Raw genomic sequence first — 23,051 nt, 5'->3', positions numbered from 1 at the left:
TATTTCCTGTACTCTCTACACACTGTCATAAGCAGAGGCATAGCCTCAGACCTGCTAATCTGGACGTTGGGCTCACCTGCTTGATAGGGCCCAAACTTTCTTGCACTGACTCCACTGGTAGCATGGTTGGGGCCATGGTTTGCCAGGAGGGAAAACAGTGGTGTTCACTGGAGACACATGTTTTCTAAGGCCAAAATGTACCCATCGATGCATTCAGATGCCCTTCTATAGCAGCCTATTGCACAGAGTGAAGGAACTCATTTGTGACTCTAGGGTAGAAACATCACATTGTAATTGAACCTAACAATGGCCATCCTAGGCCAGACCAAAGGTCCATCTAACCCAGTGTCCTGTCTTCCGACAGTAGCTAATGCTAGGTGCTCCCAGAGGGAATGAACAGAACAGGGAATCACCAAGTGTTCCCTCACCTATCACACATTCCCAGCTTCTGACAAACAGAGGCTAGAGACACCATTCCTACCCATGGAAAAGGTTCCACTGAAATTTTACACAATGAAAGATTTTACACTAGGTGTGTGCTTTCCTTGAAAAATGTAAGGTGTTTTTCATCTGAAAAATGAAACCATGGCTCAGTGGCAGCTGAGCTTCTGTGCTGTGTCTGGCGAACCATCTACTCCTGAGCTGCTTTTTTGGTTCCCCTCGCCAACTCATACACACGGCTGATTTTGTCCCTCTTAGTTCTAGGCCTTGATTGTTGTCAAGTTCACCACAACTTCTATGCCAGCTCCTTCCAGTGAAGGTCCTGGCAGGCAGCAGACTGCTCACTATGAGAAGAAGATGCGATTGCAGAATGTGAATGGCTCAGTGAGATGAGTGCTGCTCAACTCTCCAAAAAGAGGCCTGGTCAACCCCTCAGTAGCCTCTGTTAGAGGGCTTGTATGGAGCTTCAATGGGAAGTGAAAGCTAGCAGATACTCCACTCTGTGTAGACCTTCCTCAACAGCACAGGAAGCCAGCCCAGATCCAGATGATTTGCAATTTACCCCTATGAACCCACCTGGGTATTCCAATCCAGGGGTTGTACGAACAGACATCCTTCTGCATTTCACTGCCTGGGCAAGCTGAGCTTCATCAAGTGACTTCACAAGTCAAATTTGCATGATGACACAGACTCTTGCAAGATCTTCCTCATATGCATTAGAGCAGGGGAGGGCAATTAAGTGGCCCGGATGCCAGACACAGGTCGCCAGGTTTAGCCACTTGGTAGGCCTCCAGACACTATCTACCGACCTGTCTACAAGTATGGCCATTCACAGCTCCCATTGCCCACAGATCACCATTCCCGGACACCAGGAGCTGCGGGAAGCAGTGCTGACTGGGCAGGGGCAGATGATCATTTTGCGGGGCCCAGAGCAGTCCAATTTCGCGGGGCCCCCCTTTGCAACGGCACATGCGCGGTGGCCCCACGGCGCATGTGCAGTGGCCCCACGGCACATGCGCGGGGCTTCTTGAAGCACGGGGCCCGGGGCTCGCCCTGCCCTATATCCGCCCCTGTGACTGGGACACCACTTCCTGCAGGCCCCATTGGCTGGAAGCAGTGAACCGTGGTCAACAGGAGCGGCAAGTGGCCATACCTAATGATGCTCAGGTAAATAAAGTGTCTGGTGGCACACCAGGGGCTAACCCCAGTGAATCACATTTGGCCCGTAAGCTGCTTTTAGCCCACCCCTGAATGACAGTCTCTTTAATTGTATTTAGTGGTCTTCTCAATTCTTCAGCTAAACTTTCCTCCTGATGTACAATGTATGTACCTACTATTGTAGCAAGTTTGGCCAAATCAGACTGGATTTCTAGCTGGTCAGTGTTCTCATACATGTTGTGAACACTGATTCATGTTAAAAAAACAGCCATTTAGTTTTACAAGAGAATGATTTACAGAGTGCTGCAAACGCAGCTACTGTCCAACCATGTACACACAGCCTGACATTTTGGTGCTACTTCCAAACTCTTTCTACTTGCAACCTGTGCTCCTTTTTAAAGTTCCTTGCATGTGATATGCACTTGACATGTGATATTGTTTCAGACAAGACAAGTGAAAGCCCACAGACATGCCCAGTTGCTATCAGCTGATGCGAAGGGAAAATCTTGAGACAAAGTTTAACAATACTGTGTTGTCCTCAGTTTTAAATAGAAAGCTAGAAATATTGCCAACAGTTAATTACAATGCTCAAGTATCCTGAATCAGAAAGCTCTAAGAACACATCTGTTGCCATTGCAGCAATTGTATTATAGACTCTCTCTTTAATAGTCTTTCCTGATTTGCTCCTGTAAAGTACGTAACAACTCAATAATGCTCAGTAAGCTGCCAGAGGCAAGTTGGTCAGAGAGAAGGCATAACACATGCATTATTTACAGCTCAGTATCACACTGCTTAGTTTTTACAAAACATTGAGAGCTCGTTTCTACATTGTACTTCACTATGTGTAGATATTAATGCCAGGGAAAAGTGAGTGCAGAGTGGATACAAAATACCATGAGGTCAGAATGATACCCCCTTCCAACTTTGTACAGGGGCAAATTACTACAGTAAGGTCCAGAAAAAAAAAGGAGAATTATGGTTCTTGTTCACAATTGACATGCTCAGAGGTTCTATGAAGGCAATCTTTCCACACTGGTGCTAAGTCATCTCATTGTATGGTCATATTTTATAGCATGATACTTAGCCTTTGAGTATGTATGTCACAGGCATCTTTGTTCTTCTCTAGTATCTTTTCCCAGCATGTATGATGAACATGGAGCTGTAAAAATGTGTCTTTTCTGCTTGGCTACGTCTACACTGGCCCCTTTTCCGGAAGGGGCATGTAAATTTCACTAGTCGTCGTAGGGAAATCCGCGGGGGATTTAAATATCCCCCGCGGCATTTAAATAAAAATGTCCGCCGCTTTTTTCCGGCTTTTAAAAAAGCCGGAAAAGAGCGTCTACACTGGCCCCGATCCTCCGGAAAAAGTGCCCTTTTCCGGAGGCTCTTATTCCTACTTCAAAGTAGGAATAAGAGCCTCCGGAAAAGGGCACTTTTTCCGGAGGATCGGGGCCAGTGTAGACGCTCTTTTCCGGCTTTTTTAAAAGCCGGAAAAAAGCGGCGGACATTTTTATTTAAATGCCGCGGGGGATATTTAAATCCCCCGCGGATTTCCCTACGACGACTAGTGAAATTTACATGCCCCTTCCGGAAAAGGGGCCAGTGTAGACGTAGCCCATATGTTTTCAAATAGGGAATTATTGGACCAAGTCAATTTTCTTAAGACATTCTGAACCACTTTAGCATGTCTGAAGTGGCAATAACTGCGTTAGTCATGTAAGGACCCATTTTTCTCCTCTTGAAGCCAACGGCAAAACTTCCAATGATCACATAAGAAGGAATAGACCCTACTTAATGTACCACCCCTTTGAAATGCAAGGCCTATGCAAAATCCTGTGAAATTAGAAAATTGACCAGAAACTGGTCCTCATGTATATTTACTACAATAGGTTTGCTATAAAAAGATTAATGGATGACAAAACTCAAGATGAAGATGAAAAGATTTAACAAGTTTTGAGATAGACCATGGTAGGGAATGGGGAAAGGATTTTAATGGATATTAGTTGGCAATTCTACAATATAAATCTAGCTTTGGTTACTTAAATCTACAAAATATATTAGCCTATCCTTAGGAAACCATAGTATTTTAAAAGGCATTTTTAAAACCATGCCTTGGATATTTAAATGAGTGTAAAAAGGTAGAGGAAATTTTTTTAAGTTTATATGAACTTGCATAAATATAGAAATTCTGGCCATTTTTAATTAAAAAAAGAAAAACACAACTTGCAAGAAACACTTATTTTCTTAAAAAAAGGATGATTAATACAGGTTAAAAAGCTTTCCTCACTTTACAAAATTAATACCATGTTTAATTATATGAGATTAAAATTTCATTACACATTACACTTTAATTGGCATCGATGGGGCCAGAGGTTAACACCTCTGCACGAGTTACCTTTTATACAGCTCCAATATCTAATAACATAGGAGTTTTAAATTATAAACCCTGACAACATTTAACAAGTTTTCTACACGTTTTAATTTTACCCTAGTAATCTTTTTTGTGGAGCTCACTGGCATTCTTGAGGTCATCATCCTGAATGATGAAAAGAGCTGAGAGAGAAATCATTATAAAACCTACGTAACTGGACATTATTGGATTATGGTAAAGATGTTATCTGAAATAAGGATGTCTACTATAGGTTTAAACATAATTAGTGTAGGACAGTTGTGTGTCTTACTGGTTAAAACATTGTGGGGAGTAAAGGGGAGAGATTCACCTCATAAAAAAAGCCTGATACTGTTCAACTCAAGAAAGATCTGGAAGATTCTTAGCTATGAAGAAGTGAGGTGCTTTTGAGCTAGGTGATCAGAGATGCTGCATTCTAGGGAAAAGACTTTCAAAGGACTAAGGGAATTAAGCACACAAATTGTACTGAGTTTTAATGGAAATTGGAAAGTGCCCTGAATGAGGTGTCAAGATCCCCAATGTAAATGATCAGAGGTCATTGTTTCAATGGCATACACAACCTACTCTATATATTCTTAGTTCGACAGTGGTTCAGGGAACATGAAGGAGATCAACAAAATGGTGCACTTGAACAATAATCTTATGTGCTGGTGAACGGAGTCACTAGATCAGCAGACTCTTTACTCCCATAACGTTTATATCTTTTTAGTACCCAAAGGATTGAAATACAATCTTTAAACACGTATAACAACAGCAAACAACCTCCACACAAGTACCCAGCAGTTGTGTGCACATAATGTGGTCCGTCTGAGACAAATGAGGGGTTGTGCACCACACTAGCAGATGCTCCTGACCAACTACACCAAACCAAATCAAATCAGGCCATTTAATGGGGCATGGATGAAGGAAAAGGAGGATGAGCTGAAAATAGCATGCTCATGCACACAATGGGACCAACAGCAGAAAGGAGCAGCAAAATGTGCTTATGATGCCTTGAGCCAATCTCAGATGAAACACCCTGTTGTACTGCAGCAACACAAGGCTGCACTTCAGATACATTTTCCATGTGTTCAGCTCTGACGTGTTGCCTCCAGAAGGCTGACTGTCAAACATAAGTAAGGATTGGATCCTGCGCTGTTAGAAATCAAGGGGACTGAAGTCCATTGACTTGTCCATTGACTTCCATTGACTTCAGTCAGAATTGGTTGAGGGCCCTTAAGCAGAGATCTCTCTCTCACTGGATAGCTATGTGTTTGTAAATTAAACTTTAACCAGAGTTAATCACTTGTCTTATTGTTGGGCCTCTTCACTGTAGCTTTGGCGGGTGGGCGGGGGAGACTGGGAAGGTGCTTTGTTTTTTTGTTGAAGAAAGCTAACCTGTTCCAGTCTTGTTGCATTGGACACCTGTTGGCTAATGAAAGTTGAGGGTCCTGAGGCCCTGATCCTCCTAAGATCTTCAGGAACCTAGGGAGTTAGGATCCTAAATCTTTTTCAAGAGCTGAGCTTTAACATCCTGCAGAATCAGACACCAAAGTGAGCCCAGTAAAAAGAGCAAGTCTATATGTAACAAACTCCAACTGGATCCACACCGGAGATCAAACAGAGTTAGGAGCAGGAGTCTCTACAGCCCAAGCTAATGAGGTAGGCTCTGTAGATGGGGATGGTAACAGACTCATCCTGTCTTCTGTGGCCTGGGGGAGCTACGCACACACTGAGTGGTAGATTATATACAAATCACTTTCCTAGCCTCTTTATTTCACTACTCAGCATGAGCAATCTTAGGTTTCTACAACATGAATTTTTCAATCATTTTCTAATTGCTTTTTGAAAACTTTTAATCTGGAAATATTTTTAGGTGATAGATTCAGGAAACCTGCACAACAGACACTGAAAGTATGGTAAAAGAGCAGTAAACTGAAATTTGCTGAAAAAGGGGGGTTCCTAATGATTTTTCGTTGACTTGTTCAAGTCCAATATACTTTTTTTTTAAAGGTTGATATAGCTGACTAATCAAATCATCCCAGATAATTCCAAAGAAAGGAAAATATCTGGAAGTGCTATATGTGATCTGACTAGACTTTTCTTTATCAAAGTTTTTATAAGTATTTCTCTGTTTCTGGTCATTCTAGAGATAGATGCCTTGCAATAAATTAACACAACATTCAAACAGATCACATTTCATATTTTGGCAAAGGAATAGGAGCAACTTTGTGTTGGAAAAACTATACAAGAAATTAAAAGCGAGGACAAAAGACTAAGCTCTAACTCCATGCCATTAATAGAGGAATTTAATCCTTTAAAATTTATCTGTAGTGCTCCTCTGGATGGTGTTGTCTGACACACAGACCGAGTCTACTTTCTTAGTTGGAGTAGAGAAGATAAGCGAAATTTACTTTTATGAATCAGAATTAACTTCTGACACTACAGAGCACACAAGGCTATCAGTTAATATTAAACTGAGCACTTATTGATTACCCTGTAATATTGACAAGGTCACTATCTGTATAGATCGCCTGCCATATAAATGCCAGCCAGGTGAATTAAAATACCCTGGAGCAGCATTAAACTTCATGCCAATTTATCCAAAATGGTGTATTTTTCCTCTTCCTACTCAATTTGTGCATATGCTCTTTCCCTGCCCAGTACTTCCTGAGCAATTTCTACTTTGCACTGCAAGCAACCCATTTAACTTAATACCCATTTCATGTAAGTTGCATAGATGAGTCACACTCTACTACTTTTCCACTTACGATCATCTAAAAATTGGCCTTTATGGAAGGGGTGGATGCACGTAGCTGGTGGACTGAAGAATAGAATAGAATTCTGGTTACCTGAATTTTTCCTTCCCCAGTTTACAGTGGAATCTAATTATCAAGCAACTGTTTAACCAAAATGATAGCAATCTAAAATAGAAGGCAAACTTTTGGAAGAAAGGCAATGTTCAATGTTTTGTTAACTGCGACAGCTAGAACTGAAGCTAAGACAGGATAAGAATTTGTGGCAATATGCTTTCCCAATATTTATAATCAGTCTCAAACTACATCTTTAGACATTAAAATGAAGTGGTCCATCTCATGTAAACTAGTGTAGCTTCATTCAACATGGAGTCATAAATCACCAAAATTAATATGCGGGGGAGAGCGGGAGAGAGTCTTTGTCGGTTATTCAAAGAGACACTGTCTCAACTTTGGGGCTAATTGTTGCTTACATGGTAAGGCTTGGTCTATTTTAGACCAGGCAGGTTGGCTTATGGTATACATCTTCAGCTATGCAAAATGCCTAGCTGGAGTCGGCTTACATTAAGTCGAGCCTTGGTGGTGTCCACACAGTGTAAGGCTGATGGGAGCAAACGCTCGTGTTGGCTTCCCTTACTCCTCACAGAAGGAGTATACAACATCAGTGGGAGCTGCCCTCAGCATTCAATTTAGGGGTCTATACTAGACTCATTAAATCGAAAGCTAGAAGACCGTCCTCCAGAGTCTCAATCTTTTCTTAAGTGTAGTCGTACTCTAAAGAAGTGACATCCAAGGGACCTGAGGTACTTAACAAAATGCAGGATGAGACCTTCAGTCTACATAGTTACTTAGACTACACTAAATAACTTCAAAATATAATCAATAAAAGACCAAACATTCTGAGCCAGCAAATGAAATTAAAATGTGTTTGCTTAAAAAAGTAAATTGGTTATAGCGCAGATAGTGAAATAATATCTTTTAGATTAATGTTTAATTGAAAACAGTATTTACTTCTCTAGTACATTTGAGTGAGCTCTTTACTGTTTCTTTATGTATAATTGTGTTTTGCAGCCAATTTAAAATAACTAGATGAATGCAGGCCTTATGGAAGGTGAAGAGGAGTCCTTGGAAGGATAGGAGCGTCTACCGGGGTTTCTTGCTAACAGATATGAAAAAAGTAATTTCCATTCTGCTATCATAGTGTGATCCTCTCTGCATATAAAGAGTATTTCTCTCTCTCTCTCTCTCTCTCACACACACACACACACACACACACACACACACACACACACACACACACACACTAACTAAATACCTGAGGAGAAGAAGAATATTTTCTAAAAATGAACAACATGCCTTCTTTTAATATTCCCTGTGTCGGTGCATTAAAGAAAAAAAATAAGCAATAATCATTACAACTTTTTTTCTCTGCAACAGCTTATAATTAATTGTGATAGGACTTGTTATAATCTGGGCATGTGAATGTTCCAATGTTTAATAAAAGAAAGCGGATACATTTCCAGGCCAAGTAGGAGGTAGACAATAGCTACCAGGAGGTAGATTCTAAGTAGGGTTATCAAAGTATCTCAGGGCTTGTCCACACTATGAAGAAGATCCACTAAATCAAACACTAGAAGATCAGCCTCTGGAGGGTTGGTCTAGGGTAGGCACCCAAATTACACAGTGACGGCAGCCCCTGCTGGCGTTGCGTACTCCTCATTCTCTGAGGAATAAGGGAAGTGACAGAAGCACATGCTCCTGTCAGCATCCTGCAGCGTACATACCACAGTGGCTCAGCTTAATGTAAGCTGAATTCAGATTTAGGGGAGAAAGTTCCAATGACTTTCAATAGAACATGTGGTCATAAGTCACCAAAATGAATTTGAAAATCCGCCCTCCAACTCTGCTTAACTTTAAAAATCACACTGACTTCAATTTTGTGCACGTGTACCAGTTTTCAGGCTAATGATGTTTTGGAGCAGCGGAAAAACTTAAAAAGTTAAAATTCCACATAATGATTCACTCTTCCTTCCTTCCAGGTGAATCTGCCTGTGGAAGGTGTTCTTCAGACCCAAATCCTGAAGGAGAAAATTCTCTCCTCCAGCATTATTACCCTGCCTCACAGAGGAGGAGTTCCCAGCGGATTTGATTCATGTTGGCAAGTATTTTGTAATACTGAGATACTAAAAATTGAGATCTATCTATTATATATTTGAGGGAGTTTGTCTGTCCCTCTAAGAAATCCCCCTAAATGGAAAGAGCTAGGACCATTAAATTCAGTATACAGCTTCCTCTTTAACTCTTATAACTGAAAGCAAGGTAAGGGTTTAGCTGGGCCCAGACAATGGGATGTGCCTGGAATAGGACTGTTTCTCATACCACCATACAGAAAAGAGACAGAATCACAAAGCAGGGGCAAGATGCTGGCTGGGGGCATTCCCACACTGTCCAATACTGCCCCAGCCCTAAGCCTACCACCCCGGAGGCCTTCTTTCGGGAGGGCAAGGGGGCTGAAGTTCCCCCCCAGCTCCAAATTCATACAGGGACACTGCTGGATGTTGCTCCCCTTCATTAAGGAGTGAGGAGAAAGTGCATAGTTTGCTGCATTCCTCACTCTGCAAGGGGAGCGCAGGGGCAGATGAACCTGGACCTGCTCTGCTGGGAGACATGCACCACTCCCCTGGCTGTGCCAACTGGAGCTGCAGCAGCCATGGATCGGCGCTTCTCACTTGGCCCCAAACTGCTGCAGTGAGCAGGAGTGGCTCGAGGCCAGCTGCAGCAGCTGACGCCCTAGGCGGGGTGGCCTGAACAGCCATCAATGGCCATGATGTCATCACGGGGCACCCCGGCGCCCCATGATGTCATCATCAGGCACCCGGGCCAGCGGCACCCCTAGGCAGCTGCCTAGCTCGCCTAGGCTCATGGGCTGCCTCTGGCAGCGAGAGAGGGCCGGGGTAGTCCTCTCTTCCCAGGGCAGCCTGCGTACTGAACCCCTTATCCTCAGCCCCACTCCAGAGCAATGATTCAAATGAAGCATGGACATTTTCATTTTATTTTCCTAAACACACACAAAAAGTAATTGAATTAAGGACACAAGCAATGCCACATACATCATCCAACATCATTATAAAGGTTAAAAACTAGCATAGTTTGGTACACTGTCTCTATTACCCTACTTGTTCTTCTGGGACTTTCTTTGGCTGTTTATCTGGCTGTGCCTTTTGTCTATGTTTAGACTGTAAGCCTCTAAGGTCGAGGACCTTGTCTTTCTATTTCTCCATAAAGGAATAAGCCATACAATGATGCTACCTATAAACAATGAATACAAATAATTCATTTTAACTGAGAGCATCCCCATTTACAGATGTGTTACAAATACTGTATTGTTTTTTTTTTATTTTTTTTTTTAAAAAGCTTTCTACCAAGAGAGGAGAGGACTTTACTCTGATTTACTCATTAGCATGTGGGTTGCTCACTACTGTCAAGAACCTACATATAGCCTGACTGCATTTAGTGTGTTGGACTATTGTTATAGACAAGAGAATGTCTAACTCTCTCAAGGTTAATTGACTACTGCTCTTTGAAATATACATGAGACACTTTATTGACTATCCTGCATCTGACCTCACCTGTCATGCAGGAGGAGGAGGATAGTAACAATGAAAAGGACTCTAATAAAAGATGAACAGAACAGAGGTGAAATATAGTGGATTATACTATGTTTTGCCAACATCACGGAATTTATTCTTTGATGTTCAATGGAGAGTCCTTTATTCTACCTTTGTGATCACAAAGTCCATGAAAAATCAAAATAATTCAGAGGTGTCCTCAGCAATCCCAAGAGTGCCAGCACAGAAGAGGCGTTAACTGTAAACAATATGCAGTATTATGCAAATCTTCCACCCAACTCATTCCTAAAGTTCAAGACTGGCATAGGATTTGGACCTTGTTGAATAGCAATTCCATGTATTTCCACGATGTGGGGAAATTCTCTGTATCATCAGAGGATCCCAATTATATGAATGTCTTAAGAAGGGAAAAGACATTCATTCTCACCTCAGAACATCCTCTATTCCAATCTAGTCTGGTTCCTGATCCAGATTCAGATTCCTAGTATCAGAGCATTCCTACAGGGATCTCAAAACACAAACGAGAAAGGTATGTAAATTATACACAGAAGTTCCATGGCATTGGAGGGAAATTTTGCCTTTTCTATGACTATGTCTTGGTCTATGCTGGGGAGTTATTTCGAAATAACTCCTCTTATTTTGAAACAACAAGCAGAGTGTCCATACTACCCCTCCTCCCCCATTACTGTATTTTGAAATAAAGGACTGGTTATTTTGAAATAACAACCCCTGCTTTCCTTGGGGAATAAGCTCATTTCAAAATAGTAATTTTGGGAGTTATTATTTCAAAATAAGTTATTTCAAAATAATTTCCCAGTGTAGACATGCCATATCACTGCACTCCATCCACTCCAGAGACACCTCCTTAGGAAGTACGCAGGTTTGGGGTCCATGTATGGAGAGTGGATGGATTGCTCTCCAAACATGGACTCCAAACCTGTAGAGCCCCTGAGGAGGTGACTTTGTGGGATCCAGGGGAAACTGGAGGAATATCATATTGGTATTGATGTCACAGAAGGAGCTCTGTCCACTTGCATTACCCAGGGGAAGGGCTCTCTGTTGCTCCCAGAAGCCCTAAGAAAAACCTGGCCTAAGGGCTTGCTTTGAGGGTTCTGGGTGTTTTGTCAAATGAAACAGCTGAGAAGTCAGTTCATGAAACATCATCTGCAGTTTTTAAGCATTGTCTCTATGCCACTCAAATTTTAACACAAATGTGATGCAATTAAACAAAACAGTCATTTTTAGGCAATCCATTTATATGTCAAATTTCATCAAAGAGTAATTGTTATGCCCACACTGGAAATCTTTGAAAGAGAGGATGTATCATGGACGTATACTCAAAGTCAGGTTCAAGACTTATTGCATCACATTGAGAGTTTCCAAAGGACAATTGTTTGATGGCCTCAGAATAATCCCTTGGAGGGGGAGGCCATGTTAGTCTATCTACAAAAACAACAAGTCCTGTGGTACCTTGAAGACTAATAGATTCATGAGGTCATAAGCTTAAAACCCCCTTCATCAGGTGCATGCAAAAACTTCAGAACTTCAAAACCATGAAAGATGCCCAAATAAATCTGTTGGTCTTTAAGGTGCAACAGCATTCCTCTTTTTTTTTTTTTTTTTTTTCCTTTTCAGAATAAACCCTTGTGGGGCTTCCACAAGGGCAACTGGGTTTTCCCTATAATTTACCATGATGCAATTACAGCCCTATTGATGATACATTGCATTCCACTGCCAAAGTGTCTGTACTTCCCCCTGCTTGTAACAGCTCAAGACAGAACATGTCAGTATGATCAGAAATGCTACCAGTAACTAAGTGACTGATTGTCTAAGCCTTACTCACATTGGAGTAACATTTATTCAGATGAGTGATCCCCACTGAATTCACCATGCAAGGTGAGCAAAACTTACAGGATCGAGCCCTACATGTGTACTGCACATGAACACTCTGAAGAAACGTTGAGACTCAAACATATGTATTATATATACTGTACAGTTAATGTCAACCACCTACTGTTGGCCAAGTGTGAGGAACTCAGAACCGGTTACATCTTTTGGATAGGATTCAGTCTCCAGCCAGATTTCATAATATGGAATATCCACCTACTTGGTTTGTGCTAGACAGAGATATTTTCATTACTGAATTCAGCCATTGGAAGTTAAAATATGCCAGTGATCTAGTCCCTTAAAAAAATCTTTCATCTTCTACCCCATATCTGCTAGCTGTATAGCATATTTCCCTCGCCACTAATTCTGATCGCATTCCCTAATTAACTCATTTTATCTTTTGGTATAAATCAATTACAATTAAAATATAGTTTGTCAAACCTCATTGGGGTATTATTGTTCCACATTAAAAACATTTTTACTCATGAGAGCAAGTGTGATTAACTTCAGTAGAAAACTTAAAGTTCAACTCACTATGAGCAGAGAAAATTAAGCACAGTTCTTCCGTTGCAGAATAGTTCAGGCTTGCTGTCAACACAAGAAAATAGGAGTAGTGGACACATTTATACTGGCCATTTCCAGATTTCAAGAACCCAGCAGGACCTAAGACGACAAAAATATGAAAGATTTAAAAATGACATTTTGCTTACCAGTATTATATAATAACTCAGTACAAATAATAATAAAAAAAGACAGCATTCATTTTTAAGGCTTTGAATTTTTTTTAAATAAACATGTCTTAACAGTTAATGGAACACTTACATTATAAATACATTTTGTGAATAAAATGCACAAGACCAAATTCTCTGCTGGAGGAGGAGTGCAGATTTGGTGAATTCATTCTACTAGAGTGTTTGGGTCTATTGGTTCCATTTGACTTAGGCCTTCTCTTCTCTAAACAGAATATCACTGCTGCCATGATCAATCTTCTGGAATTTGATTTAGTGAGTCTAGCTAAGATTCACAAAATCAAACTCAGAGGGCACCCCCCACCAGTGTTCCATATTCCTACTTTTGTGAAGAGTAAAAGAAGCCGATGGGAGCATTTGCTCCTGTCAGCCTCTCACTGTGGAGATATCACCAAGCTCGGTGTAAGGTAAGCCAACTCCAGCTACGTATTCCATATAGCTGAAGTTGCATACCTTCAGCCAAGCTACCATGTCTAGTGTAGACCTGGTCCCAGGAATTCACAGACACACTGCTCATCTTCCCTTGATTGTGCTCAGAGCCAGTCCTAAGGGTGGGCTGCGACTGCATTTCAGCCTGACCTCCCGAATCCTCTCCTCAGCTTCCCCAGTTACTCCCCACTCCCCAACCTTTTTTATTATTATTATTTTGCTTGACAAATTTTTGCCCAGTATTTTTTTAAACCACCTGGTGACCCTACAGGTGAGCTGGGCAGTCGCCCGGAGTTGCCAGTTGGTTAGGTTTGGCCCTGATTGTGCTCCACTTTGGCTCTCTTGCACACTCAAATACCTAACCAGCCACTGCTGTGCAACTCACACTGCCAAATGATCAGCAACAGCCCACTCAGCCCAATGTCACCCTCTCCTCTATCCCCTGTAATTCTGCAGCACATTGGTAATCTCTCCAGAGACCAATTGGATAGTGTCTGTCACGTTACAGTTTGTATTTATTATATTTAGTGCCAGAGGTTTCAGCCATGCTCAGATACTATAGTGCCGGGCAGCACTATAAAACCCCACCACAGACAAGGCAGATTAGAGTCCCATTGTAATAGGCACTGTATGAACATAGTAAGTGGTAGTGTGGACATTACCACCCTAGTTCGAACTAGGGGGTATGTAGGCAACCGGAGTTGCAAATTAAGCCCGGGATTTGAATTTCCCAGGCTTCATTTGCATATTGCCGGGTGCCGCCATTTTTAAATGTCCGCTAGTGCGGACTCCGTGCCCCGCGGCTACACAAGGCACCGACTAGGTAGTTTGGATTAGGCTTCCTATTCCGAACTACCATTACTCCTCGTGGAATGAGGAGTAACGGTAGTTCGGAATAGGAAGCCTAATCCGAACTACCTAGTCCATGCCGCGTGTAGCCACGGGGCACGGAGTCAGCACTAGCGGACATTTAAAAATGGCGGCACCCGGCAATATGCGAATGAAGCCCGGGAAATTCAAATCCCGGGCTTCATTTGCAACTCCGGTTGCCTACATACCCCCTAGTTCGAACTAGGGTGGTAGTGTAGACATACCCTAAGAGACAGCTCCTGCCCTGAAGAGCTCAGAATGGAGAAAGACATGGCTAACAAAGGTGGCAGAGGAAAGTGGTCCAAGAGCAGGTCATTAGCTGAGCCTGGGGTTCTAACTTCTAGGCCAGAACTTTACCCACTAGGCCAGCCACCAAAAGAAACAGTGGGCCATTGATAAAATGGAGCTGTGTTTGTGTGAGGTCACCTCATGAAGATTAAGACTCCTGTCTATCCACACATAAAGCATTGGCCTGACCAGTTGACTCTCCCAGGGAAGCTTCATTCTGGTCACATTGTATTTCCCATGCTGTTCTCCCCTAACTAGGCAACAGGGTACAACTTCTACTGCCAAAGACTTCCCATCCCAACCCAGAGAAAGTATAAAATCCTTGAGCTGAGGAGAAAAGACATGAGAGGATAACAGGCAGTTACCAGAAAAATCTCTCCCCCCTTGTACATGGCACACACAGAGGACTCAGGACGGGTATCATGGCCCTTTGGCTATAAGACAAACAGAAAAACTCTGAAACTTGCACTAATAGAAAAATCCCTGAGCTAGAGTATGTAACATAAGGCAACATGTGCTATTGCACTATCAATACATAGACAATGCAGGTTTTAAGAACATGCCGTGTTTCCATATGTAAAACATGAATCATTACACAGATATATCTATTCCCTCCTAGAGAAAACCCACGGTAGGAATGCTTCCCTAGAACTACAGTAACATGTGCAGCTGTAACCCTTACATTTTCCTATCTAGTGGCACCAAGACCACTTACAGAGAGAATTATGAATCTGCTATTGTAGCCAGTCAGCTTTTAGCTCATGCAATAGACGCTCATGCACGAAGCTCCAGAGGTCCCAAGTTTGATTCCACCCAGAGAGGACCTGGGGTCTGTCAGCCTTACCCAGCTTTAGAAAAAGAAAGACTGACAGGAAACTCAAGAATCAGCATGTATCCCTAGTTCTATAATTTATATGCAGTAGCAGTCATAAGTTCGACCACCTCCATTGTATTAGGTGCTGATCAAACACAGAACAAATAGACAGTCCCTACTAACTGCATTGGTTCTGATATATGTGCTATCTTGGTCAAAACTAATTTTTAAGGCATGGCAGAACCATCTATTTGCCTCCTGGATTCAGTAATTAATTTTAAAAAGTATAATGGAATTCCTTCCACTCTTCCCAAACCTTCTTAAGCTTCAAAAAGCAAAAGCAATAATCATCTTTTTTCATCCACCCGCTAACAAAAAGGAACAAGTCCCTTTTGGTCATGGGCCTTGGTCATATGCTACTATTGTTTCCAACCTGCAAACACATCCCCTTGTGCTGTGGCCTCGTGCAATGTCATAAACTGATCAAAGCTATGTTGGGCTAATACATTAATGGGGAATTTCTCAGGAAAACCCAGATTCATCAAAAATAGTGTTGGGAATTTAGTAGTTCGTAGAAAGCACTTCCGTATTCTGTTCGTAATCAAGTACAGGATTAAGTGCATTATGCTGCTTTAGGATGAAACATCAAGCAAAGAGCTAAATAATTCTACAAATTGAAGGTCAAATCCCAAGGTATTTTTGTATGTAAGTGGAGCTGTTACTCTGGTGTTCTGGCCAAACTTGAGTTCCCATAAACATCATCTATTCCTACATTGTGTTCCTATGAACTTTTAGAGATAGACACCTTAAATCAGAAGGGCCCAAACTTTTCCTGTCATTCCCCCTCACCAGTAATGCAATCTGTCTGCAACCCCGTCCCACCTCTCTCACACATTATTTCTTCAGCTAAGGTGCTTGGAATGAAGGCAGAGCTTTGGGCAGAACTGAGGCCAGAGGAAACACTGGCCTGTGGGTGGAGGTGGGGGGAGGAGGGAGGAGGGAAGAGCTGGACTGCAGATGAAGCAGAGATGGAGTGGAACTACAGCCAGGGCAGGAGATGGGCTGAGGCCAGGGTGGGGCTGCAGCTGGGAGTGGAACATAGCTGGAGCTCCAGCTATGGGCAGAGCCGGAGGAAGAATGGAGTTGCAGCAGGGTTTGAAGCTTGCTGGGCTGGCAGCAGAAGGACTGGGGAATACTCTCGCTCTCTATCCCCCATGGCATGCATCCCCCAAACAGTCCACTGCCTCCCCCCCATTTGGGGACCACTGTCTTAGAGATGAATGAATTTCAGTGGTGGCTGATATGAATCCCATTTATACCTCACAAGAGTCATAGGCTTTAAGTAAAGTTTGTAAAATACTTAAGGAAGGAAACAATAAAAAAAAATACTGTTATTCAAATTTTACCTCCCTGACTACCTGGTGTCACTGTAGAATGGCCTGAATCTACCCCTTGCACAAAGGTAAAAAGGATATAAATGTTACCCAGTACAGTCAAATGACAATTTCTTTCCATTCACAAGCTGAATGCCATTTTTTGAGGAAAAAAGTGATATACAGTACAAGTGTGTGTATGTCATTGTGTATATATACACACAGAATGCATACACACAGATGTGTTTGTGCCTGTGTGTATGCATGCAGACACACATGCAGATGCGTGCCCACATTTCACAAAACCATGATTTTTCCCAGTGATGGTTGACATTCTAGTCCCATTGACTTCAGTGAAACCATGAAACAAACACACACACACACACACACACACACACTTACTTGTGTCCACTTCTCATCTAGGTGCCATTAATGGGCACTTCTATCCATTTGATTGGTGGGCTATCAAAACAGAGGAAGGCTTGATGTACCCTCAGTGCTCATCCAGTTTAATCCTTTCCAGTTCAGTCAGAACTCTAAAGATACCTGAAGATTTCTCATACAGCTCACCTCCACCATCCCTCAACTTGGGCTTGGCACCTGACATCAAAACTGAGTGAGTGAGAAGCTGTTATTTCACACCAGTGTAGCTGCTATGCGCTAATAAAAGGGCTTCATTTGGCAAATGGATTTCTGCTGCTCCCTGATGTTGTAATGAATACGATCATTGTATTTGCCATTTACCAAAAGGTTTTGATGACAGCTGCCATCAGAACTTTGATATATTTCCCTTAAATTTTTATTCAGATTTCTTGAGTGTCTCACAGCACACTTTTGACAAGTACAGCTCTAGATTAACAAATTGCAGTTTTGTTTGACCCTAACTACCATGTAAGCTCCTAGTTTTCTCTAGTCTAAAGTACACTGAAGTATTTTTCTGCTTTCCTGCAGTTTTTAAGTAGATAATAAGTCCCAAAATTCGCCAGCCTTTAGCTGAAAGAAGCTTGTCACGGTGGTTGGTAGCTAATGAAGATCCCTTTAGTTTATCTTCATCAATTGTCAAATATTTGAGTCCATGAAGTGGTGTGATGAGGTACAAAGACAGATATTTGAAGGGATTTTAACTCATTTGAGCAATTACATGCTTAACTGCCCTGCGATAATCTGTCAGTCTGAGTCTTTTCTACACAGCAGAAGTGGGGAGTATTAGAATAGCTGGATTTAGAGCATAAAGGCCTGGTCTGAATGGAAGAAAGGCAGCAGAGAAATTAATTGCCAGTAACAAACAGCAGGACTGCTTGCAAGTTATATATCACATAGTTACCTACCAGCAGTGATAGAAGCTAGCTGTAAAAATAGCATACTAGATTGTGACAAAATAGTCACTGCAATGGAATCAGTGAATACCATGAAGAATTTAAACCAGTGTTAGCTAATTAAGTATACATATATTATGTAAAAATTTGTGATTGATACATTTTTAGTACAACCCACATTCCTAATGGCAGTTTTATGATTTTTAAAAGGGATAAAATAACTTACACACGTGCATAATTTATATAAACACGCACATGTCTATAAGGCACATATACTTAAATGTGTATCTAGCATACATGCAAAGACACACAACAATGATGTTGGCAGGGTGGGGGGAAAGACAGATTGCTTAACATATTATCGGTTTGTCTTGAAAGAATAAAAGTGATTCAGACCCTCCAAACCTCTGGCTGACAATGGAAGGGGATGATTAGGTGTCCTGCAGACCTTGTTCTCAATAGCAGCTGCGAGCATCCAAAGAAAAGAGCCATTGAGGAACCTATTTCTAGTCCTGGAATAAGGGCTCCTTCTGAGTCAACCAGCTAGATAGGGCCTAAAAGGGCTCAGTCACTAGACACAAATCAGGCTCCTACATTGGTGATGGAGAACATATATATGTTGGGTTCACGTATACACATTCACTCTTCACAAACCATGCTTTTTATGGCCCCAGTGACTTCCTACATGGAGAAGGAAGAAGTATGTCTCTATGGGTATGTCTACACTACCACCCTAGTTCAAACTAGGGTGGTTAATGTAGGCAACCGGAGTTGCAAATGAAGCCCGGGATTTGAATTTCCCGGGCTTCATTTGCATATTGCTGGGCGCCGCCATTTTTAAATGCCCGCTAGTTCGGACTCCGTGCCCGCGGCTACACGCGGCACAAACTAGGTAGTTCGGATTAGGCTTCCTATTCCAAACTACCGGTACACCTCATTCCACGAGGAGTAACAGTAGTTCGGAATAGGAAGCCTAATCCGAACTACCTAGTTCGTGCCGTGTGTAGCCGCGGGCACAGAGTCTGAACTAGCGGACATTTAAAAATGGTGGCGCCCGGCAATATGCAAATGAAGCCCGGGAAATTCAAATCCCGGGCTTCATTTGCAACTCCGGTTGCCTACATTACCACCCTAGTTCGAACTAGGGTGGTAGTGTAGACGTACCCTATCATGCTCAGGAATTCTTTACATTCCCTGAAATCCCCAGGGTGCCCATTACACCGGATTCTATAGAATCATAGAGCTGGAAGAGACCTCAGGAGGTCATCAAGTCCAGCCCCCTGCCCAAGACAGGACCAATCCCAAATAAATCCACCCAGCCAGGGCTTTGTCAAACCGAGACTTAAACACCTCTAGGGATGAAGATTCCACCACCTCCCTAGGTAACCCATTCCAGTGCCTCACCACCCTCCTAGTGAAACAGTTTTTCCTAATATACAACCTAGACCTCTCCCACTGTAACTTGTGACCATCACTCCTTGTTCTGCCAACCATCACTGCTGTGAACAGTCATTCTCCATCCTCTTTGGAACCTCCCTTCAGGAAGTTGAAGGTTGCTATGAAATCCCTCCTCACTCTTCTCTTCTGCAGACTAAACAAACCCAAATCTTCAATCTCTCCTCATAGGTCATGCGTTCCAGCCCCCTAATCATTTTGGTCGCCCTCCACTGGACCCTCTCCAATGCATCCACATCCTTTCTATAGTGGGGGGCCCAGAACTGGACACAATATTCTAGATATGGCCTCACCAGAGCCGAATAAAGGGAATAATCACTTCTCTGGATCTGCTGGCTATGCTCCTCCTAATGCACCCCAATATGCCAATAGCCTTCTTGGCTACAAGGGCATACTGTTGACTCATATCCAGCTTCTCATCTACTGTAATCCCCAGGTCCTTTTCTGCAGAACTGCTATTTAGCCAGTCGGTCCCCAGCCTGTAAAAATGATTGGGATTCTTCCATCCCAAGTGCAGTACTCTACACTTGTCCTTGTTGAACCTCATCAGATTTCTTTTGGCCCAATCCTCTAATCTGTTCCAGGTCACTCTGGACCCTATCTCTACCTCTTCTCCTAGTTTAGTGTCATCTGTGAACTTGCTGAGGGTGCAATCCATCCCCTCATTCAGGTCATTAATAAAGATGTTGAACAAAACTGGTCCAAGAACCGATCCTTGGGGCACTCCGCTAGAAACAGATTGCCAACCTGACATTGAGCTGTTGATCACTACCTGTTGGGGCCAACATTCTATCCAGCTTTCTATCCATCTTACAGTCCATTTATCCAATCCATACTCCCTTACCATGCTGGCAAGAATATTGTGGGAGACTGTATCAAAAGCTTTGCTAAAGTCAAGGTATATCATATCCACTGACTTTCCCATATCCACAGAGCCAGTTACCTTATCATAGAAGCTAATCAGATTGGTCAGGCACTCAGACTTGCCCTTTGTGAATCCATGTTGACTATTCCTTATCACTTTCCTCTCTCCCAAGTGATTCAAAATGGATTCCTTGAGGAGCCCCTCCATGATTTTTCCAGGGACTGAGGTAAGGCTGACTGGTCTGTAGTTCCCTGGATTGTCCTTCTTCCCTTTTTTAAAGATAGGCACTACATTTGCCTTTTTCCAGTCACCCGGGATCTCTCCTGATCTCCATGAGTTTTCAAAGATAATGGCCAAAGGCTCCACAATGACACTTGCCAACTTCCTCAGTACCCTCGGATGCATTAAATCCAGGCCCATGGATTTGTGTATGTTTAGCTTTTCTAAATAGTTCCTAACTTTTTCTTTCCCCACCAAGAGCTGTCCACCTCCTTCCCATACTGTGTTGCCTAGTGCATTTGTCTGGGAGCTGATCTTGTCCGTGAAGACAAAGGCAAAGAAAGCATTAAGTACTTTAGCTTTTCCTGCATCATCTGTCACTAGGTTACCTCCCTCATCCAGTAAGGGCCCCACACCCTCTCTGATCACCCTTTTATTGCTAACATGCCTATAGAAACCTTTCTTGTTATCCTTCACATCCCTTGCTAGCTGCAATTCCAATTGCGCTTTCGCCTTCCTGACAACTCCCCTGCATTCTCAAGCAATATCTTTATACTCCTCCCTAGTCATCCATCCAAGTTTCCACTTCTTGTAAGCTTTCTTTTTGTGTTTAAGCTCACCAAGGATGTCCCCAGTAAGCCAATCTTGTTGCCTACCATATTTTCTTTTCCTGCTGCACATCGGGATGGTTTCTTCCTGTGCCTTTAAGAAGGCTTCTTTAATAAGGCTTTGATAAGGCTTCCTATGCCTTTAATGAGGCCCCTTTGCAGCAAGGATCTGGTCTTTGGCCCCTCAATGTCACACATTTTTATCTTCCTATTTCCAATGACACCAATAATCCATTACTAGGTGAGCGGATACTGGACTAATAACATTCATACAACCAAAACTCTCATTGCTTCCCTGGTAACATGGCTCCTAAGCAAACAAATCAGGCTTTATAATGTGGAGGGCCATTTTATTCATATTACCCACATTAATTATGATGTCTATTTTAGATTTCCAGGCTGTCTGAGGTGCTGGCTATGAAGAAGCTACTTAGCATACTGGCATTAGGTACAAAGCAAAAGCCTTTCACTTCAGGGACCATGATTCAATTCTGACCTTAGGTCAGAGAGGAAATAAGATAGGTAATCTCAGCTCTGTCCCTAATGACCAGTGTTCCACATCACAATGCTCCACATGGCTGTCAACCTCAACTCAGAAGAGGCGCAGGATATAACCAACATGGGGAACTAATTATCCTTCACTCCTAGTGAGCAAACGTGCACTCCAGCTCAGCAGGCTGAGAACACTGGTGAGATACTGCAAGCCGGCAAACAAAGTAGAGGAGAGACTAGATGTATGACTGTGGTGTACAGTCTGTGAAGCTCTTTATCCAAAGTCTATTAATGAGGGTTTTGTTTGAAGCACACTATACAGCATCAAAGAGAGCAGGTCTCATTTACACTGTGAGGCTGGTAGCCATCGAATCCTGGTTGTTTCCCCCACCTCCATTTTAGGGCACGGAGACAGGATTTAATCCATATAGGCCAAAATAAGTCTGGTCCTTCATGGGGCAAGAGGGGACTAGGAGCTTCTTTCTTAGAATCTTAGGGTTGGAAGAGACCTCTGGAGGTCACTGAGTCCAACCCCCTGCCCAAAGCAGGACCAACCCCAACTAAATCATCCCAGCCAGGGCTTTGTCAAGCTGGGACTTTAAAAACTCTAGGGATGGGGATTCTATCACCTCCCTAAGCAACCCATTCCAGTGCTTCACCACCCTCCTAGTAAAATAGTGTTTTCTAATATCTACCCCCACTGCAATCTTTGCTTTCTAGCTTACCTAGATGAGGCAGCTGTAAATGCTGGAGAGCACAGAGGGAGATTCTCTAGCCCTACCAATGACATTAGCTGGGTCAGCCAGAAAGTGTCCTCAGTTGTTCCCCACCCCTGCAAGAAAGCATGGGAAGGATCCCCTCAGTAACAGGTAACACTTTTTTCTAAGATCGGCTGCTCCTCTCACACTCCTGGAGCTACTCTGAACTCCACTGTCACTGGGATCTTCAGGAGGCATCAGGGATTAATTGGCTAATAGCCTATTGGGATGCAACAGCTCACAATAATTACAATGTTCAATAGTTACCTAGACTGTAGGGTAAAGATGCCTGACCCAAGACACACAGCTCACTGCCTGCACTTGTATAAACGTGTGGGTGTGGTTTTATCACTCTTGGCATTAGGCAAGCAGACCCTTGCCTTTATGTTGGTGTATGCTGGGGTAGTATTGAAAAATACAAACCTCCCTTCGAAGGCATGGAGCACAGGTAGCAAGAATTATTTTCAATAAAAGCCTGTATTTGTCCTGGGTATCGCAACAGCAAAGGAGTTATCCATGGGAACAGTAAACATTTAAGAGACCAATTAGACATTA

General features: G+C 42.7%; 1 long non-coding RNA gene across 2 annotated transcripts in view; it reads right to left on the bottom strand.

Annotated features, from left to right (window-relative positions):
• The window catches only part of LOC142818262 (uncharacterized), a 102,321-nt gene extending 84,868 nt beyond the window's left edge, over nucleotides 1-17,453 (bottom strand). For both annotated transcript variants that reach the window (XR_012895645.2, XR_012895646.2), the window contains exons 1-2: nucleotides 17,186-17,453; nucleotides 12,795-12,923 (exon numbers count right to left, since the gene is read on the bottom strand). This is a non-coding gene — a long non-coding RNA (uncharacterized LOC142818262). The remainder of the gene's footprint in view (nucleotides 1-12,794; nucleotides 12,924-17,185) is intronic.
• Between the last annotated feature and the right edge of the window lie 5,598 nt (nucleotides 17,454-23,051).

This window comes from Pelodiscus sinensis, chromosome 14, assembly GCF_052426305.1.
Source record: "Pelodiscus sinensis isolate ZL-2025 chromosome 14, ASM5242630v1, whole genome shotgun sequence".
NCBI lineage: Eukaryota > Metazoa > Chordata > Testudines > Trionychidae > Pelodiscus > Pelodiscus sinensis.
This window is presented reverse-complemented; position numbering and strand designations above follow the sequence as displayed.